At 41.8% G+C, this 25,851-nt stretch overlaps 1 protein-coding gene across 1 annotated transcript in view; it reads left to right on the top strand.

Moving 5' to 3' along the window:
* The first annotated feature begins 208 nt into the window (after positions 1-208).
* Positions 209-25,851, top strand: part of LOC117805130 (synapsin-3-like) — a 205,361-nt gene continuing 179,718 nt past the window's right edge. The window contains exon 1 of the mRNA XM_034673744.1: positions 209-348. The gene's annotated coding sequence lies outside the window, so the exon portion shown is untranslated. The remainder of the gene's footprint in view (positions 349-25,851) is intronic.

The raw sequence follows: 25,851 nt of genomic DNA, 5'->3' as shown, positions 1-25,851 counted from the left end.
ATAATGAATGCACTACACCCCACACGTTCCCGGCATGCATTGTGGAAAAAGAGAGAGAGAGAGAGAGAGAGAGAGAGAGAGAGAGAGAGAGAGAGAGAGAGAGAGAGAAGGAAGGAGGAGGAGGAGAGAGAGAGAGAGAGTGAGAGAGAGAGAGAGAGAGAGAGAGAGAGAGAGAGAAGGAGGAGGAGAGAGAGAGGGGTGGGGGGCTTGGCTCGGAGGCTGAGGAGGACCGTGGACCAGAGCGCAGAAGAAGAAGCAGCAGCATCAGAAGAAGAGGAAGAAGAAGAAGAAGAAGAAAAAGAGGAAGGGTCATCATCCGATACTTGCTCTTCACTGACAGCCGCTCAGGTAATTTATTGTCGCGTGTTTCTCTCCAACATTTCCACGTTTAGTCTCCAGCTTTTGTCTCTCTGCTTGTGTGTGTTCCCGCTGCGTTGTTTGCATTTGGAGGAACCGGTTGTTGTTTTTTTTACACTAAAGCTCACCTTCTCCGGGTGTCTTCGTTATCAATACCTCTAAAACAGACGCATTGAGGGCATTGAACGCAGCGTTGTGCTGTGTCAGAGTGGCGTGGATGCTGTGACAGCTTGCTCAGGTTCTCCTGGAGGTCTGTGCAGGGATTCCCTCAGCCATGTCTCTGCAGCCTCCTGTCCAGTCACTCCTCCGCTGAGCGCGTCGGGGGGAGGAGGGGGAGGAGGGGGAGGAGGGGGAGGATCCATTTCATGATTGTGACCGAGAGAGAAGGTGGATTACAGAGTCAATGCACCTGTGTTCACATTAATGAACCATGTGCATCCTATTTTAACATGATGAAACTTATACAGAATCACCTTAATGAAGCTTATGTGTTCCTCTGACCTCATTCTGGCCTCAGTTTCTTTGTATTTATAAACCATCTTTCACAAACTGAGTCACCCAGGTTGAATATGATTTATTATAACATTATGTTCTTGAGCCTTTATATTTTTTAACTTAAAGCTGCTGTTGGTAGGAATGGTGTAAAAAACTGTTCTTTACTCATCAGTACTCATCTATAAGTGAAGTAATTGGAGATTATGGTTAAATCTCTGTGTTTCCCTATACCTTTGTATCAAGCAATGTTGTTATTCCCCTCGTTCCTGTATCACGGACCAATCAGAGCTACTCCCCAATCCTCTGTCCTGATTGGTCGAGTGGCGGCCCCACTACGTTGTCCTGATTGGCTGGGAAGCCACTACTTCCTCATAGAACCATAGGCTGTATAAAATATGGACGTAGTATCTGTGACGTCACCCATCTGTTCCTGAGCGCTGTTTTGAAGCCAATTGATGGCGGCAGCCATATTGGAAATGCGGAACTTAACCAGTCAAAGTGTGACGTAAATAGGGATGCACCAATCCCACTTTTTAGGTCCTGATACCGATATCAATACCTGGTCTTTGGTATCTGCCGATACCGATACTAGCCGATCCGATCCTAGTATTGATTTAACAATCTCTATTCCTTTAATGTGAGGATAGAATCATGTTTTGACAACTTCAGGCTTTTCTGACTTGATGGTGGACTGTACCTGGGTTTCAAGTGCTAAACCAGAGGGTGGAAATTTCAAGGACCCGGAACAATTAATCCAATAACCTGTCCGCTTTTTCACACTTTAAATCCGTAGTAGGCTACAGCTGACATAAACCTCTTCCTTTGGGCTCCCATCATATTTTTCAGTGCGACTGCCATCCGTCGAAACATTACTGCTGCACATGTTGCAAGTTTCCGGCGGAGTTGTTAGCAAAAGAAGCAAGACATGCACCTAAACTGCAGAGCCTCTGTAGTTATCCTCCATCATGCTCCACCAGGCAAAATGCACAGACCAGCTGGCGCTGATGACGTAGGAGACACACATGGCTGTTGTAAACACAGAAAAGCATAGAACTGAGATGAATAGATCTGCCATATGGATCAGCACTATATATCGGCCCATTGTCACCGATATCCGATCTAGCTTTTTGAGTCCGATCTAGCCGATATCCGATACCAGGATCGGATCGGTGCATCCCTACGCGTAAAGGGGTGGAGTTTGAGCCTCCTAGCCAACAGCTATGTGCTCCCATCCGGCAGTCAAGTCAGTCATGTCCTTATTTGGGCAAAACTCATAATCTTAATATCTTCTAAACCGTTGCGTCAGAAATAAATTCACCCCCGTACAGTGTGTCCCAATAGAGAAATAAGCTTCCTAGAGCCAAGCCGTTTTTTGCACCAGGCTGTAAACATGTTTATTTCTGCTGTAAAGATTGTCTTCTTTGAATGGGTGTGTATGTGGTTTCCAGTGTTTCTGCATCCGCTTGAGGCTGGCTGCAGTTTATAACACTTCCACATGGGCTTCATCGTTTGAGACCGGAGGTTGCCGCTTGCATAGAACGCGCACAACGATCTTTTGTGGGCGGGGTTACGACAGCAGAGAGGGGAGGGGTAGTGTTGACATTCAAAACATTATGTTCATGAGCTCTTATATTTGTTTACTTCAGACACTGATCCTGTAAATATGCTCTCTTTTTTAACCCTAATTTAATCAGATATTATGACGAATCATCAAATAATCAATTATCCTGCAATTCATCAATTATTGCAGAATCACTGTTTCATAATATTAATATTGTTTAGGTATTGTCTGTTATTCTACGAACACCTCTATTAACTACAGAATTTGTAATTTGTAATGTATTTATTATAGGATCGCCCCTTGAGATGCAGCATCTCGTTTTCAAGGAGGTCCCAACAAAACACAAAGCAAATGAATACACAAAACAGTAAATCACAACAAACACAATTACACAAACACAGACAGCTCTCCCTCACCCTTACTCACTCCTGGACCCACCCAGCACGCATCATTCAACAAAACCGTGAAAAAAGGGCGCATTAACAATACATAAAGGCATCAATAAAGCACATTAACACACGTCAGAAACAGGAACAGCTTGTTTTTAAATGATAAAACAAATGTGATTAAAGGACTGGATGGAGGTAATGGGTTTAAGAGAAACAAGCTATGAAAACAGTTTGGACATGCTTCCATTTCCTCAAATGATATTTTTAGCACACAGTTCCCTCTTTGCATAGCCATTATAATTCCAATACTGACCCCTTTCAACTCTGTTTTACTCTCCACCACCTCCTGGGAGATAAACAGATTCTGTCTTTTTAGCTGCCAAATGCTTCACAACGTTCCCACACTATTTGCTAAGCTATTTTTTTCTGCTGTTTACTTCTGAGCTAAGCAGCAGCAGTGAAGTTAATGGTAAAGTTCAATATCTGCACATCCTCAAGTGTCCACTTGAGGCTGGTTCCAAAAGTCCTTTTGTAGCTGTTAGAATGCTAATTCTTAAAGCAGAATTACAGTGTTCTTTATTCAGGCTGTTTCTATGGGGGGATTAATATTTGTTATAACTCATCTGTTTTCATTATATCAAAGGTAAGAGTTGTGCATTATTGGGCATTATCAGGGGAATGGCTGATTTGATGGACAGTTGCATGTATTATAGCTGTTTGCCAGGGTGCTGAAGCCCTACCTTCTTCCACCACATCTTTCTAGATTAGTTGGAAGTTAGCTAAAGTTAGCATTTACACTGTAATGACGCCACCATTGGGCTTCACTAGCGTATTTCAGAAACCAATGGGTGAGACTATGTTCTTGTTTTTTTAAGTCTATAATCTAACCTGGTAGGATATGTTGGGTTTTCTTGCTTTTGTGAGAAGCAGCTTCCTGTTGTGACTCTAAACAAGCTCTAAGGGGAGAAAAGTTTTAAGTTGTGGGTCAAAAACAGAAGTGTTTGGCAAGGAAGCTAGCTCAAAATGCTCAGTAGCGCTCAGCAGAGTCTCTGTAGCGCTGATCGATGCTAGCTTAAAATAGTCCAAAGTGGAGAGGAGGCTAGCTCCAAATGCTTTGTAGTGCTAAATAGGAATCTAGCACAAAACTCTCTTCAATTAATAACAGTAAGCTAGCTTTAAATGCTCTGTCATGCTCAAATAGGAAGCTAGCTTGAAATGCTTTATAGTGGAGAGTAGTGCTGGGCGATGTTGAAAATTATGTTATCATGATAAAACATTTCATATCAGTCGATATCGATAATTATCATGATAAATATTAAATCATTATTTCATTTAAATGTAAAGTCAGATTTTTGCTCCTGAGTGAAAGTTGAAGACAGTTTGTTAGTTTGTATCTGGATTTAGTTTTCTGATGAACTTCTGGAATCCATCATTTCTGTTGGTGCTAACAGGAAGCAGGTCTTTAATGTAAGATGAGATCTTTGTGAAGTTTTAGTTTGTAGATTCTTATTTTATCAGGTTGAGGTTATTCACATTTACAACAAAGATATATCAGATTGTGTTCTGTATATCAGTTTATAGAGTATTGTTTTAAGTAGTGCTCTCCCCTTTAAGATTACTAAGGGCTACAGGCAGAGTGTTATTGTTTCCCGCAGTGCAGTGAATGCATCATGGTTATTCAGTGTTCAGTTGTCCTACGGTCGCGGTGGACATTAAATGTGTTCACAGCAGAAGTTGTCTCTGTGCTCTTCCTTTACCCTCGTCCTGAAAGTAGATTTAATGAAGCGTATGAAGTTAATAGTTAAAGCCGAGTCCACACTGTTAAAGCTAGCTTAAATTGCTCCTTAGTACTAAATGGGAACATAGCTTAGAATACTCAATAGTAGAGGGGAGGCTATCTTGAAATGCCTTGTAGCGCTAAATAGGAATCTTTAAAACTCTTAACAGGCTTAATAGGAAGCTAGCTTAAAATGCTATCCATTACTGGGGTAGCCTGAATGTTTCATTGCACTGACAGTAGCTTTAATGCTAGAGGATATGTCTTTACTATGAACTACTTATTTTAAGTATAGGCAGTCAGAGGATGCATTTGAACCTTAAAATATTGTTTGTGGAAATTTTAGATTGTTTAAACATGTATATAATTGTCACTTAAATCCAATGGAGAGTGTAATGCTTTATTCTGTATTCATAGTAAGTGTTTTTCTTTTCTTAATGTCGGTGTGTGTGCAGAATTCTTAATAATGCCTTAAGATATATCTATTTTAAGTTTTGTGGTCCTGGATATTACATGTTGCAGAGTAAGCATAATACCCAAATTTTCAGTGGCTTTCGGCATTCTGCAAAACTCTGAAACATACTGTACCTTTATTTTTAGATGACACAAACGACTCCTTGATATACTGTACAATGGGTGTAGCGGTACTGTCCACCTCTAAAAATGGAAGATAATGACAGCATACTGCAAAAGAAACACCATGAAATATTAATAAAGCAATCATGAGGCAGGCACGTGTTCCCTCCATAACCAGTTATCTGCTCTGTCCTCCTAACAGATGCTCCTCAGCGTGAAAGGCTGGCTGCAGTCACTAACGACCTCTCTCTTTCTTTTCTCCCTGTGCGGCGATGAATTGCAGAATAACGGTGACCTTTTTGTCCCTCATCAAGCCAGTTTGGTGCTCCTCAGTGTGCACCAGACTTGTGCCCATTTTGTGATGCTAGTAGAGACAAGTTGTAGTGATGTGTGGGCTGGTTCGGTCTGAATGGAGCTTTGAATCAATATGCTGCTGATGTCGTTTTTATGGAAATGATTCATCAAGAGCCTGTTAGTCATAACTAGATTATGAATGGAGTGGATGCTGTATTGTTTGTAGTCGAGCTGTTGGGTTTTCCTGGAATATTAAAAAACAAAAATTAGGTTATTCAGTATGTTTGAAGTTGTAACATTTTGGCATGAAAGGGATCCAAAACGTGTATTGGTATTAGCTTGTGCACTGGAAAAAATTTAAGGTGCTTTTACCTTGAAATAAGCAAAAAAATCTGCCAATAGAAGAAGTGAAAATGTGCTTGGTAAGATTTCTTAAAATAAGACGTAATATTTAGAAAAACGTGATCCTAAAATAAGCAGGGAAAACTTATTTTAAGAAATATTTGACCAGTATTTTAAATCTTAGTGTCTCAGAATAAGACAGGAATGGTAACAATTAGTATTTTTCACTCAAAAAAAAGATTTCTGCACTAATACATTTCATGTCAACTTCTTCATTTGAGATATATTCACCTTCATTTGAGTTGTATTATAGTGGCACTTCTCTAGGTTTAAGACCATCTTGTACTTGAAATAAGATGACAAAGTTTAATTTGAGCATTTTGAGATATAATGTCTTCTCATAGTGAGCTGGATATACTAATATTCAGTCATGTTGTTTTTTAGGATAAGCCAGCTATGCTCTAAAGTAGGTGTTTCATTGTGTGCATGTAGTTTGAGGATGAATATTTTGATCTGATTTAGAAGAAACAGTGTCTGAAAACTGAAACCCACCCTTAAAAAAACCAATTTCTTTCTTTCTTTCTTTCTTTCTGTCTGTCTGTCTGTCTGTCTGTCTGTCGTTCGTTCTTTCTTTCTTTCTTTCTTTCTTTCTTTCTTTCGTTCTTTCGTTCGTTCGTTCGTTCGTTCGTTCGTTCTGTCTGTCTGTCTGTCTGTCTGTCTGTCTGTCTGTCTGTCTTTCTGTCTGTCTGTCTGTCTGTCTGTCTGTCTGTCTGTCTGTCTGTCTGTCTGTCTTTCTGTCTGTCTGTCTGTCTGTCTGTCTTTCTGTCTGTCTGTCTGTCTGTCTGTCTGTCTGTCTGTCTTTCTTTCTTTCGTTCCTTCTTTCTTTCTTTCTGTCTGTCTGTCTGTCTGTCTTTCTTTCTTTCTTTCTTTCGTTCCTTCTTTCTTTCTGTCTGTCTGTCTGTCTGTCTGTCTTTCTTTCTTTCGTTCTTACGTTCTTTCTTTCTTTCTTTCTGTCTGTCTGTCTGTCTTTCTTTCTTTCTTTCTTTCTTTCGTTCCTTCTTTCTTTTTTTCGTTCTTTCTTTCTTTCTGTCTGTCTGTCTGTCTGTCTGTCTGTCTTTGTTTCTTTCTTTCTTTCGTTCTTACGTTCTTTCTTTCTGTCTGTCTGTCTGTCTGAATGTCTGTCTGTCTGTCTTTCTGTCTGTCTGTCTGTCTGTCTGTCTGTCTGTCTGTCTGTCTGTCTGTCTGTCTGTCTTTCTTTCTTTCTTTCGTTCTTACGTTCTTTCTTTCTTTCTGTCTGTCTGTCTGTCTTTCTTTCTTTCTTTCTTTCTTTCTTTCTTTCTTTCTTACGTTCTTTCTTTCTTTTATCAATGGGTCTGTTTTCTGATAGATTCTCCAATAAAATGCATTTACTTAAATCAAGTAAAGTGTTTGTCTTAAATCAAGATTATCCGTCTTCTACAAATAAGATCTCAGCTTGAAAAAATGTATAAAATGTAAAATAAACCTTGTTTCTTCTAAATTAAAACTCAAACAAGATCATTTCAAGATTGTCTGACTGAACAAGATATTTAAGATGTCTTAAAACAAGTCCCTCTATCTTGCTCAAATTTTACTTGTTTAGTAAATGTATCTTATTTTTTTTAATTTTTTTTTAATTTTTCCTCTTGTCTGCATATATATTTCTGGTTTGTGTCATGTTTGTCACAAACTGTCAAATATTAATGCAATTTATTCTTGCAGCAAAAGAAAAGAAAGGAAGCATTTTTCTCCTGTGCTTGTGACTGTGTGCATGCAACTATCACCATCCCTCTTAGAACTCTGGCCTATCTTTTATTGACAGCTAATATCATGTTCTGTAAAAGAGGGCCTGCACACCTAGGTGGACCAAAAAATAAAATATATATATATAAAAAAAGGAGGTAAGTAAATTTATCAAGTGGGAGAAGACATTTTGACTAAAAATGAGACAATTTCACTTAGTAAGATTTTGGGTTTTTGCAGTGTGCTTATATCTGGATTCTTGACCCTGTTTATCAGGCTCCTCCCCCTGATGTTCATGCAGGTCTATTTTTATCAAAGAGAGGAAGCTTTGAGATATTTTGGCAAGTAACATTTTAATCTCTGGTGTCGCTCAGCATGTAGAAAGAAAAAAGAAAGATCCCAAGTTCCTTCCCCCTCCTGGTTCCTCCCCCCATTATCTCTGCATATCTGTGTGGATGCTAATGTGGCGTCTGCAGTGAGAGGTGCGATGAGGTCACAGCTTGGTGACTCGGCCGTGACTCCTCGCCTCGCCAACTCGTCTCTTCTGCTACTGCTGCTGCGGACACTTTCCCAGAGAGCTGGGACTGTTGTGTCGCTGAGCACAATCTGTCACTGCAGCCGTCAAGGTTCACAGTTCAAGGATGACTTTCCCGTTCTCCATGGGTAGTTTCAGAAAGTGCAGAAGCAGCAGGAATTTCCTCTGGTACCAATTTTAAAAGTCAGTCCGTGTGTGGTAGATCACTGCAGTCCTACTTGTGTCCCCATTTTCTTATTCTGTCTCCTCTGGTTATGCTTCCCCTGTTGGAAAGTGCCCCATAAAGTCGATACAGAGTAGAGCTAGTGCGCTAAAAGCATTTCACAGCATGTATGCAATTTCAAGCCCTGAAATCAGCAGCCTAAGCCTAATAGTGTCCTCACAATCTGGCATTGTACAAGTTTAGTTTGTGGCTGATTAACAATTGCAGCCGGCTTCCACTCGATTTAGCACAACAACTTCACACTATCATTTCTTTTTTTTGCCTCACTAAAGCAAAGGAGACAACATGCGGCTTTAAATTCATAGCAGTAACCACCGTTCATTAACTAGAAGATATGATCTGCCTCTGGTGTGAGCGGTGCCCCTCGAGGATCGTATGGAAAGATGAAGCCAAACTCAACACTGAATACAAAATCGTCTGTCAACACGTATTGGCTGTGTGAGCAGAGCAGATCCATCAAACAGCTGGAGTCACGAGACCGAGGATTTCCCTGGGTAATTACTGAATCAATGGTTTTCTACTCCCATGATGAGCTTCTCTTCAATCATGATGTCATCAGTAGACTCTGAAAACCTCTAACCTGTTGACTCCAGGCCTGGCTCTGCCCATAATCACAGTTTATTGTTGAAATTAAGTCAAATACAATCTGGCATCAACACAGAGGGTTTTATTCTGAAAATCAACAGGATGTTTTAGTATCTTGTGTTTCTGCTGCAGAGGGCTTTGGATTGCAGGAGCTGAGAAGGAGCAGAAACACAACAGAGGGAAGCCAGTGGAAGTAAACATATGGACTAGAATTGAAACCAATCTGCATCAGTTTCATGGCAGAACCATAGACTGTATATATAATGGACAGCGTTGCTCTGCCTTTTCCCATTGTACGGTTTTGAAGCCAAAATATCCTGTTCCAGAACGCTGACATCTTGTACATTTTCTCCAGAGTCTGCGCAGTAGGGAATTTGTGTGTTTCCACGGAAACAAGCTCTGCCCTACAGCGTACCATTCCGAGGTCCTTCGGAGTTTCTCTCTAAGGCGGCTGTGAATCAAAGTAAACCCGGATGTAAAACCCCGTTTTTTAAACTCTAATAACTAACGAAAAAGAAACTTTTCAGGAAAAAGAGGCCTTGAACACTAAACAGTCAAATACTAACTACATATCACCACAGCAAACGGATGTAAGAAACATTCGTACAACATGTATTTATTTTTTAAAGTTTGACTGCAGCCCCATTCAAATGAATGGGGAAACAGAGTTTTTGACCCATACTGCAGCCAGCCACTAGGGGGGGCAGTTTTTGTGGCGGCCTCACTTCAAGTCAAGCGAGATGACGTCCATTTTATATACAGTCTATGGGCAGAACAGAGATGAAACGAACACCAGAATCTAAAACCTGCATTCTGTGTAATGACCAGAAGAGGGAGACTTAAAAGGTAGCAAAAGGAAGCGTGGTTGAACATTCATAAATACACCTAATCTGGATTTAATTTGCATCCATAGTACATTTTTTCAAATGAAATTATGGTCTGGATCTCTTCTTCTAAGTTCTCTTAATGACACAGTTTGATGTCAGTTTATCAAATATTGATGATGTATAACTTAATGCCCACTAGGATCAAAATACTGAATGACTACACCATGCTGTGAGATGCTATCAGTCTGTGCTTGCTTTCAGGCAGTGATATGGCTTGGTGATGTCGGCGCAGATGTGAAGTTATGGTGGAAGAGTTTCTATCCAAGTTGGCAACACAAAGGGGTAATAGCTGTTGGCTAGGAGGCTCAAACCCCGCCTCTTTACCTCACACTAAGTTTGGTTGAGTTCAGCATTACAAATATGGCTCCTGCTGACGATTGGCTTCAAAACAGCGCTTAGGAACAGATGGGTGACGTCACGGATACTACGTCCATTATGAAACAGTCTATGAATAAAACCAAACGTGGTTACCTGTGCCTTAAGTGCCCTAGAAAACCCGATTTCAGCATGGTAGTTGACATCCAGGGTAATAAAAGTTCAAAGTTCAAAGTCTTGTTTATTGTCAAATAAACTGCAGTATGCACCAGACATACAGAGGATTTGATAATACGTTTCTCTCTCAGACCCTAGCAACGACAACAACAGATAAACATAGGAAATAGCTAGAAAGAGATAAGAGGTAAGCTAATAGAAATAATAAAATATGGTTTAAAACAGTGCAAAACTTTGCTATAGTGCATTTAAAATCAAAGTGAGTGTGTGCGTTTCAGTCCTGAGGATGATAGAGCTCAGCGTTGATTTTGGGGGGGTCAGTGACCGGGTTTAGTCTGTGAAGGGGGCACTATGGGAAGAGGGGGCCAAACAGGGAGAGAGTTCAGCATCCTGACTGCCTGGTGGATAAACTGTCCCTCAGTGTGCTGGTTCTGGCCCAGGGACTGCGTAATCTCATTCCTGATGGCAACAGGCTGAAGAGACTGTGAGACGGGTGGGAGGGGTCGCCTGCTATGCGCAGGGCTTTTCGGGGGGAGCAGGAAGAATAAATGTCACGGAGGGAGGGGAGGGAGGCACCAACAATCTCCTCAGCTGTTCTCACGATGCGCTGGAGGGTCATTCGGCAGGTGCAGGCACCCGTACCACACAGTGATGTTGCTGGTGAGAATGCTCTGGATGGTGCCTCTGTAGAAGGTGCGCATGATGGGGGGCAGGGGCTCTAGCTTTCCTCAAAACAGTGGCGTGTGGCGTTTCTGTGTGTGCGTTTGGGTGCATTTGAAGGTGTGGACTGTCCCTGTGAAGCTCCGACATGCAGACAGCCGAGGAGCAGGAGGGAGAGGAGCTGCAGCTCAGTTATTTTTCATTATGTGAATATTTTGGCACAAAAATTTGGTGAATAGACTTCAGAAATTTACTCGCCAAACAGAGAATCTGTCCACATTTGGCGTTGGCGGTGTTAATTCCAGACCCTGCATTTTTTTATTTCCTATTTTAATCATATTTTTTATATTAATTTGAAGCTTTTGTAGCTTTTTATATGACTGACTGATTATCAGAGATTTTTTAAAAACATACTTTTACAGTCATGGCCAAAAGTTTTGAGAATGACACAAATATTACATTTTCACAAAGTCTGCTGCTTCAGGGTTTTTAGGTGTTTTTGTCAGATGTTTCTATGGTATAATGAAATACAATTAGAAGCATTTCATAAGTATCAAAAGCTTTTATTGAGAATTACACAGAATTCATGCAATAAGTCAATATTTGCAGTGTTGACCCTTCTTTTTCAAGACCTCTGCAATTCTCCCTGGCATGCTGTCAATCAACTTCTGGACCAAATCCTGACTGATGGCAGTCCATTCTTGCATAATCAATGCTTGGAGTTTGTCAGAATTTGTGGGTTTTTGATTGTCCACCCGCCTCTTGAGGATTGACCACAAGTTCTCAATGGGATTAAGATCTGGGGAGTTTCCTGGCCAAGGGCCCAAAATGTTTTGTTCCCCGAGCCATTTTGTTATGACTTTTGCTTTATGGCAAGGTGCTCCATCATGCTGGAAAAGGCATTCTTCATTACCAAACTGCCCTTGGATGGTTGGGAGAAGTTGCTCTCGGAGGACGTTCTGGTACCATTCTTTATTCATGGCTGTGTTTTTAGGCAAGATTGTGAGAGAGCCCACTCCCTTGACCGAAAAGCAACCCCACACATGAATGGTCTCAGGATGCTTCACTGTTGGCAAGAGACAGGACTGATGGTAGCGCTCACCTCGTCTTCTCCGAACAAGCCTTCCTCCAGATGCCCCAAACAATGGGAAAGGGGATTCATCAGAGAAAATGACTTTACCCCAGTCCTCAGCAGTCCAGTCCCTGTACCTTCTGCAGAATATCAGTCTGTCCCTGATGTTTTTACTGGAGAGAAGTGGCTTCTTTGCTGCCCTCCTTGACACCAGGCCTTCCTCCAAAAGTCTTCGCCTCACTGTGCGTGCAGATGCACTCACACCTGCCTGCTGCCATTCCTGAGCAAGCTCTGCACTGGTGGTGGCCCGATCCCGCAGCTGTAACTCCTTCAGGAGACGGTCCTGGCGCTTGCTGGACTTTCTTGGGCGCCCTGGAGCCTGTTTGGCAACAATTGAACCTCTCTTCTTGAAGTTCTTGATAATTGGATAGACGGTTGACTGAGGTGCAATCTTACTCGCTGCTATAAACTTCCCTGTTAGGCCCTTTTTGTGCAATGCAATGATGGCTGCACGTGTTTCCTTGCAGGTAACCGTGGCTAACAGATGAGGAACAATGGTGTCATGCACCATCTTCCTTTTAAAGTGTCCAGTCACTCAATCATGACAGATTGATCGCCAGCCTTGTCCTCATCAACACCCACACCTGTGTTAATGTGTGTGACACCTGTGTGTCATTGAAATGATGTTAGCTGGTCCTTTTGTGGCAGGGCTGAAATGCAGTGGAAATGTGTTTTTGGTGATAAAGTTCATTTTCAAGGCAAAGAGGGACTTTGCAATTAATTGCAGTTGAGCTGATCACTCCTCATAACATTCTGGAGTATATGCAAATTGCCATTATAAAAACTGAAACAGCAGACTTTGTGAAAATTAATAGTTGTGTCATTCTCAAAACTTTGGGCCATGACTGTATAAGTAAAAAGGAAGTTCAGGTTAATCCTACTGCTTTCATAGGTTATGGCAAGTAGCAACGTGCAGTATAGAGATTTGTGATGGTTAAATTGTGATAGAGAGTGTGTTTGGGATTTATGGAAATGCTTTCTGAATCAACAGGCAGTCAACATCACCCTGATGGTAACTGATCGGTGGAAAAGATATTGTATTCTTGTTTCCAACCTTTAAACAATGACGTCTGTGATTCCTTGCATACCTCGTGACAGCCAAAACACAAACTCCTCATTGTGCTTGCAGTCCTTAAGAAGAACTTGATTTACTTTTCACATTTCTTTATTACATTGTCCATACTTCCCTCACCAATTAGCAGTCCTGGTGTTCATCAGCCATATTAGCTGTCCAACATTGGATGATTTATTCATGCTGAGATTCAATGACTCATTTCACGGCGTCATCAGCATACGGATAATTGTATAAAGGGAATAATTGGCGGAAACATTACCGTGTTTCTCCCAGTGCAGCTCTATATACATCCATAAGTGCTTTATTTATTCAATCCTTGAGCCCTAGTTTTGATATCATCAATACATGATGTCAGTTTGTTCCAACAAAGCTCCTCAGAGGCTTTCTTTCAGTCCCCTCATGCAGCAGTAGAAACACTGGGAGGACGGCAGAGTGCTAGACACACAAAGATGAGTCATAATGTTACCATCACTGCTCCCTGAAAAGTAAATGTAGTGTTCTACTTCTACAGTGGGCTTCTGCACCACATGTAGGATCAGAAATAAAACAAGGAGCGGGTTGCTAAGCGACTGTAGAAACACTGTAGTTCATCTGGTGCTGTAAAAAGAGTTGGTGTAATGTTACAGTCTATATTCAGTTTCTCACTTCAGTGAGTGTGACAGAATGTGTGAAACTATAATGCTGATTCCCGCTGTATAGAAGTGAGGAGCATTGCATGATGTTCAGCAATAACTGATGAGTTTTGATTGAAAAAACATGTTAATTATGGTAAGAAAGCTTTAAAACAACAAATTCCAACCTGCTGGTAACAGTGGTGGAAACGTCTGGAGATCCAAGAGATGTCCAGAATTAGTAGGAGTCATTCCTCACTCCTCTGGGGTCAATGTCTGTCCCAAATTTAATGCTCAAAGTGAACTAGAAGTCTCTGTTGACATTTCAGTCTGGAGCATTGACTGTATATAAAGATAGATGACATGTCGCCGCCTCCTCTTGAAGCCAAAATACCCCCAGCTATGTGCACTGACTTATTCTGCTGGTGATGATATTTGGAGCCAGTGTCTGCTGCGCCGTAGGGATTGGATGGCGGAGACACAATATTGATGTCATTTAACTTGACAGAGAAAGTTGCAGAGATCCCTTCGGGTCAGTGGAGTCTAAAGCGGAACAGCTTCTTGTGTCGGTTTGACCCGGACGCTTGCAGTCATGAAAGTTCAATATTGTTTTGGTGTTTGTTTCTTTATCTGCTAATCTGGTATTCACAGTGGCCACGGTTACATGATGTTTTTTAATTCGGAATTAATAATTCGGAATTAAATAATTCTGAATTAAAGTTTTCTCCTTCGTGTTTACATGGAAATAGTAATTCCGAATTGAGGTTTACATGGAAAACACGTTTAATTGTTTTTATTCAATTCCTCTTAAGGTCTGGGGGTTGGGAAGGGTTCTGATTGGACAGGGGCGGGCGTGACGTATTTACGTTTACCGGAAGAAAACAGACTCCAGTTCCTGCTTCTTTCATTTTCGGTTACAACATGGAAGACCACACAATAAGTTCAAATGTCGCTTTGATTTTGATTATAGTTGTTAAAAAGCAGCTCGACACAAACGTACTGCTTCACTTTCGTCAGCTGAGGAGGAGAAGAGAGATAGACGACCGGAGAAGGGAGGCGAAAGACCGGACTGTGGCGATTCAAAGCCGGTTAGTGCAACGGCTGCTCTACCTCAGCCTGAAATATGAGCCCTCCAGCGCGGAGTATGTGCGTCATCGCGACAGGACAAGGGAACGAGCATGCGCAGAACGACCGGAATTAATTTAAAGCTGAATGAACGTATACATGATCGAGGAATTATTCAATTCGGATTTAAAATCAGAATAAACCAGCTACTTACATCGGATTTAAGTTTAATTCGGAATTATCATTTTCATTCGGAATTAGGTGTTTACATGGTCATTTTAAATCTTTTTAAAGAGGATTTAATCTTAATTCGGAATTAAAGAGGAATTAAAAGTCTCATGTAAACGTAGCCATTGTGGCAGAAGCTGCATTTCATAGAGTCATACACTTCCAAAGGTGCAGTGTGTAGCATTTAGCCACATTTAGCAGAACAGACTTAGTAAACATGGAATATAATATTCATACGTATGTTCAAATAAGTGGATCACTACCCGAGTATGAAAGTTATTTTGTTTTTAGAAAGAGTCTTTCATGGAGGCCGCCATCTTGCACCATCATGTTTCTACTGTAGCACAGAATCGACGAACTCGGAACAGCCATAGTGTTTGTCACATTTAATGAGCGGCCATTCGAAATGCACTGATTGGAAGACGTAGAAGGAAAGAGTGATTGTTGATGTGCCCAAAAGAGTTCCTATTGATAGAAGTGGAGGATCAGACTGACACAGGACTTCCACCAGATCCGTGTCCGGTCTGTCTCCGATCCACTGCAGTCCTGGTCCATGCTCTCTCGTCCGTCAACACCCACCGGTTGCGTTTTCAGAACACAGCACAGAGCAGGACCTCCGGACAGCTGGAGTCATGTGACCGAGGTTTGCCCATGGTAATTACTGAATTAAGGATTCTCCTCCTCCTCTCCTTGTTCATGTTGTCTTTCTGGTCCTCTGAAAACCTCTGACCTGTTGACTCCAGGCCTGGCTCCGCTCATCATGACGGATTGTTGTTGTAGTTAAGTGAAATACGATCTGGTGATAACACAGAGTGTTTTATTCTGAATTTGAACCGGATGATTTCATTTTGTTTTGGTGCCTGACTTCCTGTCCCGTTCCATCTGCTCTGTTGAGATTGATGATTCGTACTCCGGCATCCGGCAAAAATAGAAGTCTTGTGTATCTGATCTGGAGGACTCCGACCTGCCGGATCAGAGACGCAGCAGGAACTCAACGGAGTGGATCCAGTGGAAGTTAACACATTGACTAGAATAGAAACCTATGAGATCTGATGCCGTGACGGAACGGAGATGGATCTGGTTGAATTTGGTCATTAATCATGCATCACAGCAGCTACCTGTCCTCAAAGGCTACTGTCGCCCATGGAGCTTTACCTACGTAAAGCATGAGCAAGGGAGCGTTCCAGTTTAGAATCTAGCGCTAAAAACTCTAATTTCTTCACACTGTACCTTTAATTGTATCAAATGACCCATCATCTACCGCAAAATGTGTCATGTTTTTTTATTTTAACGTTTGACCCATGTCCCATCTGTCAACACGGAGGTCACAGGTTTATGACTTATCCAGCAGCCAGCCATCTCCAAATGTTTTGGCTTCACTTTTGGGAGCTGTAATGTCGTTCATTTTTCTGTACGGTCTATGGTGTGGAACAAGGTGGCAGAGGGACTTGCCAAGAGACAGACTAACATTACTCTTCCTTGAGTTGCTGTCACGGCCAAAAGACCAGAGAAGCCAATTAAACAATGACTAATTCGATGAATGCTCACAATGAGATCTGAAAAAACAAGCTTCCACTTAGTCTTTGATAAACTTGCCAGAAGCCGAACAATTGCTGTAAGGCCTAATAACCTCATTAGCTGCACTGAATCGTGTTAGGTAGAGACAGATAAACTGTAATATTGTACACAAGAGTCGTATACATTTGAATAAAAAGGCAAGAGGCAGACAGGGGAATCTTTTCCTCCAACAGAGACAGATCTCATTATATTAAATCCACTTTGAGGCAGGATGGTACAAAGCATCCAACAGAGGCAGAAAACAAAACAATGATTTCATTATTCTTGGAGCCTGGAGCCAGGATGGAGTTACAAAAGAGGTCAAGGAAGTAACACATCTGAAAAAGACTTTGGGCTCAGTCAGTTATTGAGACCTTTTCTTTTAAACACATAAATCTATTCCAAAGAGATTCTGAACTAATTGTTGTATTAGACATAAGGTGCATTTCGACCAAGAGTTCCAGGGCCTCTAGCCCCCAGAACTCCTTTCCCCTGAACTGAAAGGTTCCTGTGCCCCCATTGATGTCTGTGTTTTGACCGTGGGCTGAAGTCCCGGGTAGATTGTGCAAATCAGACCAGTGACTTATGGAGAAATAAAAAGTAAATGCACTACACCACCAGACCAGTAGAGTGCAGTAAAACAAAGAGGAATGCCATTCATCACAGATGACACCATAGAAGCAGACGGACAGGCAGGTATCATTATGAGCAACACAACAGTTAGCCTGTTAGCATGAAGAGACTCAGCTGGCTCTGTTTTAGATGGTGCTATATTTCATCACAGATGGATTCACTGAATCAACACGTGAGAGGAGATAAGCGCGAGTAGCAAAGACGTTTCAACACGACTTTAAAATCCTTTTGAACTCAAAAAGCCGTGGCAGTGACCGCCCAGTGTTTTGGTTTAAACAGCGACCCTGTTAACTGGAGACTCTCAGCCGGATGCATCCCTCATAAACGTCTTTAGACGATCATTAAATATCTGATGAGGATATTTTGAAATCTTAATAAAAACTAAACTAGTTTGCATTCCCAGGAACTCCCTCTGTGTTTCAACAGCTGTGTAAACTCCACAAACACTGACACGTTCAGCTGAAGGTCTCCAGTTTACAGGGTCACTTTTAAAACCGTAACACCAGGAGAGACACATTCACGGTGGGCTGAGAGAAGACTACTGTTACAAGCTGCTAAATCAAGAGAATCACAGCTTCTTCTTTTGAAAAGTACACACACATACAAAAAAGATAGAACAAATAAAAACTAATGAAAGAAAGAGAAATCAAGTGAATCACAGATGTGTGTGATGTTATTGTGGACGGCGGGTGGAATAAAAACACTGCGGTTAATCTACCAATCAGACACGTTCAGCATTGCAGGCCCTGCCCCCTGAAAGTCCTGGGACCTTTGAAAAGTATTACCCCCCTAGCAGGGGCTTTTTAAGGGGGAGATTTTCTACCCCTGAACCAAATTTAGACCCTGGGTCCACCGGTCGAAATGCACAAAGTTCCGGGGTAAAGTTTCTCCGGTCAAAAACGTCTATAAATTGAGATGGTGATAGAATTACAAGGATTCAACGTCTTGGGACCATGAATACTATTAGCAGATTTCAGTGACATAACAGGCTTCCTTTATTGTACAAAGTATTGGCCTTAGTGGAATTTTGGTCTGTTGGTGGCGCTGCAGGAATGGACAAGCAGTCATAAACAGTACTATCCTCTGGGGAGCATGAATACTTGCATAGGACATCATTGTAATCAGGCTGGTAGATGTCATTAAATCATTTCCTGGACTTGTGGAGCGTTCTGACGTACAGACGGACAGATAGCTGAAGTAAACGAGCCTCATGAAGGAATATATATAATCTATGGTAACCATGACAACGGCATTTACTGCATGGCATTTTTTACTGCAAAACTCCATGAAAGTGACAGTCACATACATCCATCCGACAGCCGGTCCCACACGTTTATTTATAATCCCCCAGAATGCCTTGGGGCAGGTTAAGCACTTCCTCCGATCACAGCGTATGGTCCTCTCTGCTCTCCCACCTCTCTTTAATTTCATTTATCTCGCTTTGAACCGTGTCCAGTGACCTTCCGCTTTAACTGGTTACACCCCTCGCCCCCCCCCCCCCCCAGCTCACACTGTCATGAATAATTAAAGCTGTGTATGAGTGGGTGACACGTTACACAGTGATCCCTCTAAGCTTGTTGCAGTTTAGCAGTGTTGGACAATAAGTGTCTGAATGAGTGAGTGTCGTGGTGTGGGCCGTGAGGAGAGTTATTCAAAGAGCCAAGAGGATGATGTAAAAGGCAAAGATGAACTGAACTGCATTATGAAGTTTCTGGAAGCCAAATATGTCAGAAAAAGTTGTTAGAAGAAACAAAGAAATTTCATTTGATTTGTGAACTAGTGACATTAATGTTAAATCCTGTCATAGCCGTGTTGTTCTTTCACCTAGCAAAGCCCTGGTTTTTAAGTTTCTCCATCTAAAACAACACTTCAACAGAAAACATACGTCTGTTTGCTAATCCTGCTCCAGTATCAGCCATGAGGACAACATGTCACGTAAAAAGAAATTAATCCAACGAAAAAATAATCCTCCTCCTTGCTAACTTTCTTCACACTGCAAAACTTTACCAACAGAGTTCTAAACAGACACTTCAGCGAGTGACCAATATTGTGTTAGCTTGTATCGCAGAAAATGCAACCAGAAGACGGCACGGAAATTCAGTATAAAGTAGGGATGCAACTAGAGCTGGGCGATATTGAAAATGATGTTATCGGGGCGCTGCTGGCCTAGCGGTCTAAGCGCCCCACGTATAGAGGCTATGGTCCTCATCGCAGAGGTCGCCCGGCTGGTTGACCATTTACTGCATGTCCTCCCCCACTCTCCACTCCCCACATGTCCTGTCTCTCTTCAGCAGGCCTGTCCATTAAAGGCCAAAATGCCCAAAAAATCTAACTTAAAAAAAAAAAGAAGAGAATGATGTTATCACGATAAAATATTCCATATCAGTCGATATAGATATCATGATAAATATCAAATCATAATTTCATTTACATTTAAAGGCAGATATAATGTTATGATTGTCACTAGGACTGGACCCAAATGCAAAACTCAGGCAAGCTGGATTGTGAAAAATACAAGTGTTTATTTAGAGTGTACTCCGTGGTAATGGCGCCGTGGGTAACGAGCGGAGCAGTCCCTCTTTCCAGTGTCCTTCCACAGAGGGTAACTGGAGCTCAGGCAAAGGCAGGCAGGTTCAGCAGCAGACAGGGAAGCGATCAGCACGAGAGCAGGAAGCATGCACGGCAAACTCTGAATCTAAATGAAAACACACAAGGACGTCAGCTTGACACACACAAAGACAAGCAAAACAAAAACATGTTTGAGGAGCCACGGACTCAGTGTACCCCTTAAAACTGAAGTACGATCTGGCAACGAGTAGGAGAGAATCCGGAGTCTTTATAGTAGAGGGTTGATTATTGAGTGGCTTCACCTGGTGCTGCCTGCAGAATGGAAACCCCGCCCACATTCACCCACAAGACACAAACAAGGGGAAGAGACACAGGAGGAGGAGCAACAGACAGGGAAATGACAAAACACACACAAAGAGGGAGAGGAGAGGGCTGCCATGATGAGGATCATGACATATAAGGTCCTGAGTGAAAGTTGAAGACAGTTTGTTCGTTCTGATGAACTTCTTGAATCCATAATTTCTGACAGTGCTAACAGGAAGCAGGTCTTTTGTGCAGAACTGGTAGATTTTGAGTTTTCTTCCGTGCCGCTCCGAATGTCTTTAAGCCCCGCCTACCGTTAACCCTGAGACATGACTGGCTGTTCCATGCTGTCTTCTTCTTCTGTCTAATGTTGTGTGGCACCTAGCATTTAAGGCACATTAGCGCCTCCTCTGTTTCCAGTGTTTGGGAGGTCTAAGTACAAGTTAAAATATATAGAATTATATCACGCTAATTATTGTTATTGAATTATCGCTCAGTCCTAGATGCAACGATTCATGGACCTAGTTGGAAAAAAATCAAAGACAAGATTAGTCGCTGATTAATTAAAAAGTCAATGAGCAGTTGGGGACGTGATCGCACATTTTCATGAAGTGCGGACATAAGATTGTTTTCTGGAGTTGTATTGCTGAGTTATGAGACTTCCATCAATCAATCAATCAATCAATCAATCAACCAATCAACCAATCAATCAATCAACCAATCAACCAATCAATCAATCAATCAATCAATCAATCAATCAATCTTTATCAACTTTGCATCCTTACTTTCTCTGCTGAGTGTATCACATGCAGAACAGTAAATGACAGGTAATGTAACACCATTGCGCCATAAGATTTCTCAAGTCTGGTAGCATATGACTCAATTCTGCAAAAAAAAAAGACAGTTAGTTAGAGCCACACTGTTTGAGTTTAACATCCAGTCCCTCACCTTAAAATCTTTACCTTATAAATTCTGGTTTATACTTCTGTGTTGTTGTGTCCATGTTGCTCTGTAGTACTCAGGCAAACGCTTGTAGGCTTGTGATTTCTATGCTAGTCAGATCGCCTGTTTCCGGTCCTGCTTCATTTTGACCAATCAGAGGACTTGCAGTCTGTGTTGTTTCAACGTTTAGTTAAGTTTCGGAGGAGTTGCACATCAGGCTGCCTGCGTAGCCTTATGTAATGGAACCAAGCAGCAGTCTACGGCTGCGAGAATTTATGCCAATGCGGAAGTGTCATAAACTGCAGTTCCTCGAGTGTCCACTTGAGGCTGGTTCTAGAAGTAATGGAAACCACATACACACCCATTGAAAAAAGACGATCTTTACAGCAGAAATAAACGTGTTTACAGCCTGGTTCAAAAAACAAGTGTAGTCTGGATAGCTCATTTCTCGATCGGGGGGTGAATTTTTTTCATAACGCGGCAGTTTTGAAGATATTAAGATTACGAGTTTTCCATTATGAGAATTGCATGTTTGGAGTTTTAAAGAGAAATGTTAAATTAAAAATGGATCCCTAAATAATAACCAGTAATGTGCGTGCAATCAATATCGGATTAGTCGTATAATTGTTGGGATGACTCATCGACTACCAAAATACTCCTCAGATGCAGTCTTAGAATAAAGAAGTAGACAATCTTGTTGCAGATAATCTCCTTTTTCTATGTGGGTCATGAAGAGGCATCAGTGTAAGAGGGATGCTATTTCAAAATCAGAACTCCTCACAGCCTTTGAGATAACAATAAATTAAAGGTGACATATCACGCTTTTTTCATCAATATATATTGGTCTAAGAGGTCCCCAAAACATGTCTTTAAAGTTTATGCTCAAAAAAACACTTTGAAATCAGATTTTGGTCTGCCTGAAAAACCCTCTTCTTCAGTCCTCCTCAGAACACTCTGTTTTCTCTCTGACCACGCCCCCTCAGGAAGTGGATGTGCCTCGGCTCTCCAGCACGTTGATCTAATGTTTACATGTTGGCTGAATATACACGGCTGCTCAGAGATCACGTTACTTCAACCCTCTGAATCTGATCCAGAATCTGATCCTGACGGAGAGGCGCCTGTAGCAGGACCTTTCTGAAGGATTGGTCACAGATTTAGTGTTTCTTGTTGTTTTATTTATCAGTATGTAGACGTGTGTCTTGGTACACAGCTACGAACATGTAGCTATGTGGCTATGGTAACTAGCGCTAGCACTTATCCATGATAAATAAAAATCATCCACTAGATCTTCAAATCTGCAGACGTGGGGAGTAAAACCGACCTCTGCCAGAAAGGCAGCAGGACCTTTCTGAAGGATTGGTCACAGATTCTGTGTTTCTTGTTGTTTTATTTGTCAGTATGTCGACGTGTGTCTTGGTACACAGCTACAGCTACGACATGTAGCTATGTAGCTATGCTAACTAGCGCTAGCATTTATCCATAATAAATAAAAATCATCCACTAGATCTTCAAATCTGCAGACGTGGGGAGTAAAACCGACCTTTGTGTTTATTAAGACAGCCTACAACTAGCATGCCTCCCTCCTAAGCTCCTTGTTAGCACACATGTGTGCAGGTAATGAAAAACGGAGGGGGGATTCAGTATTATTTTATACAGTCTATGGGCTGAACAAGCTCTGAGCTCTGACTCCGTGACAGACCGGATATTGTTGTTACGTAACAAAAACACGGAAGTCTGAAACGGCTCGTTTCACACACATTTACAGAAAGGTGGAGAAATCAGAACAGGGGCAGAATGGATTCTTTTCATTCTCGGGGGGTTTGTAGACATGCCAGGGAAACATATTTCAGGTAGAGAACCATTAAAAAGTCCATTTTGCATGATATGTCACCTTTAAAGTCAGAGGACATATTTGATCTGAGGATGTGTTGCTTTGGCAGCGAGAGAGCGTCCTTTGGTGAACATGATTAACCCCCTGTGATTACGCTTTTGGACTACATCTACCACCCTTCCAGGTGACGACACAAAACCATTGGCCCCTATTGTCACCCTCAGGCGGTCCACCAATTTCACACACCTCCAAAAATAAATACACATGGCCTCAATTTTGATCCAACTGTGAGACACTATCTGCAAAGAGTCCACTATGAAAGAGATTACTGAGATTTATCATTTGAGTGTAACGTTTGAGTTCATCCTAAATATTTAACATCTGTTGTGTTGACTCACATATATATTATTTAGCACCTTGAACGTACAGAGTTTGCATCAGAGCTGCTATTATCAGACAAGATGGAATGAGAGCACTGCATGTCCTTAACCAATTAGCCGACAACTCTAACAAGCTCTGAAGTGTAAAGTCACACAAAATCCACAGAGAGTGTGATAGATTTGACAGTTTCACAGTGAGGATACAAAACAACAAGAGGAAACATTAACACTTTAAGACCAACAGGAACATCCCCACCTTCTCCCCCATACAAGGTTCTTCAATGCAGAAATAACACACTCTCACACACACACATAGTACATCAGCAGGGGTCCTAAGGTCTGCTGTGGCATTATTCAGCTCCTCCCCATCATTATGTAGCAGAGCCTGTGATTACTGCAGAGGAAAAGTCCTGTGGTGTATTTAGACTAGTATTGGACAAGGAATAAGAAAAGAAAGAGGTTATTTTCCTAATTCCTGCTTTGAGATTGAGTTGAAATGTGGAAAAAAAAAAAGCCAAAACCTGAGACTGAATGGGTTTCAGTTTGAAAGATTTCTCTAAATTTCAAATTAATCCACCATTCATTCTTGAAATTTCAAATTGACTCTACAGATGAACTTAATGGTGAAAATATCACCCCTTTTCTATTGTTTCTTGTGTATGGCACTTATTCTACAAGTTGAACTTTATTCTTGACACTAAAACAGAAACCTTGCACACTGAGTCTGATGTGTTTATTTTCCTATTCCTTGCGAAAATACTCAGTACGGCACTCGTTGAAAAAGAAAACACTTGGTCCATCTACTCTTGCAACAAGACGAGAACAAGGAGAATGTACTGTACGTGCTGATTAAGGAGCTGTGGAATGATCCTGATCGCTTCCACGTGTGTTTCAGGTTGTCAGTGGTCTGGTTTGATACGCTTCTAGCAACACTGGAACCACACATTAAAAGGAAGACCACCAATTTCCGAGACGCTATTTATCCACTCACACACACAGCATTGGAAAAGTGTTCGTAGACACCTGGATCTGTGAGTTACTAAATCATAGTCCTTGGTTGTTTTCTTAGCTGACACCACTCACAGGACGGTTTCAACAAATTGGACGCATGCAAAAAAACGCACCAACAACATAACGGACGAAATATTCGGAGGCAGTGTGCAAACATAATTACCACAAGAACGTATTTAAAAAAAAGTGCATTACTTTCGTACGAAAACAGACCCATCATGCAAAAGCCATTTCTCATTTTTTAACCCGACCCTGGTTTTAGAGTCCCCCATTGCCCCCTGGAACAGAGTTAAAGAGCAGTGGTGAAATCTTCCCCCACGAAAAGGGACAATCATAGACTGTATAATAAATGTACGTAGTATCCGTGACGTCACCCATTTGTTTCTAAAGCACTGTTTTGAAGCCGATCGTTGGCGGGTGCCATATTGGAAATGTTGAACTCAACCTGACTTCAGTCGAGCTAGTGTGAGGTAAAGAGGTGGGCCTTTAGCCTCTTTGCTAACAGCTACAGGGTGCCTGCCTGTCAGTCAAGTCAGCCATGTCCTTACATATCATAGACTGTATAAAATATGGACGTAGTATCCGTGATGTCACCCATCTGTTCCTGAACGCTGTTTTGAAGCCAATCGACGGAGGCAGCCATATTGGAAATGTTGAACTCAACCTGACTTCAGTCGAGCTAGTGTGAGGTAAAGAGGTGGGCCTTTAGCCTCTTTGCTAACAGCTTCAAGGTGTCTGCCCGTCAGTCAAGTCAGCCATGTCCTTACATATACAACATTTGTAAGTTTAATTGGTGTGTATGTGGTTTCTGGTGTTTCTGCAGCCAGCCTCAAGTGGACACGTGATGAACTGCAGTTTTCAGCACTTCCACATGGGCTTCATATTTCAAGACCGAAGGTTGCCGCTTGGGGACATCCCTTCCGGACCCTGATACGATACCAGCTGTGTTGCCAACATAGTGACTTCATTGCTGTATTTAGCTAGTTTTCAGACCCCTCTAGCGACTCCTTTTCAAAAAAGCGATTAGCAACAAATCTAGTGACTTTTCCCTGGTGTTATTTGAGACTTTTGGAGACTGACGTGAAAGCATGTATTGTTCTCAGCAGTGGATGCTGCTGTGAGTCTCTCCTAGCTGCATTCAGAGCAGGAGGCGTTCACCCCTCAGCATCCAGACTGTTAATGTATCACGCATGTACGAAGACACTGCTGGCTGATCCCACCTACTGTCTCTCTTTGGTCCATTTAGATAGTTAATGTAGATTGTATACAATAAACATGTAGAAAATGTTGTGGTTGAAAAGTTGTATGTTTTACTTGGATTTGTTGTAGGCTCCTAAGTGTAGTTATAAACATATGTAGGGTGTTTTTTAACCTTTTTTTGTCTCTCCCTGGAGGCTACACGTCTCTCCTGCAGCGTCCATTACAATTTCAAGCATGCAAGTTAAGTGATGATGTCATATAGCGACTTCTAGCGATATTAAGGACAGCCAATAGCTACTTTCCTCACTGAGGAGTTGGCAAAACTGGTCACCAGTAGACATAAGCCCTATTTGCTTAGTATGAACTGGGGTCCTCTGATCA

The sequence above is a fragment of the Notolabrus celidotus genome, chromosome 21 (genome assembly GCF_009762535.1).
Source record: "Notolabrus celidotus isolate fNotCel1 chromosome 21, fNotCel1.pri, whole genome shotgun sequence".
NCBI lineage: Eukaryota > Metazoa > Chordata > Actinopteri > Labriformes > Labridae > Notolabrus > Notolabrus celidotus.
This window is presented reverse-complemented; position numbering and strand designations above follow the sequence as displayed.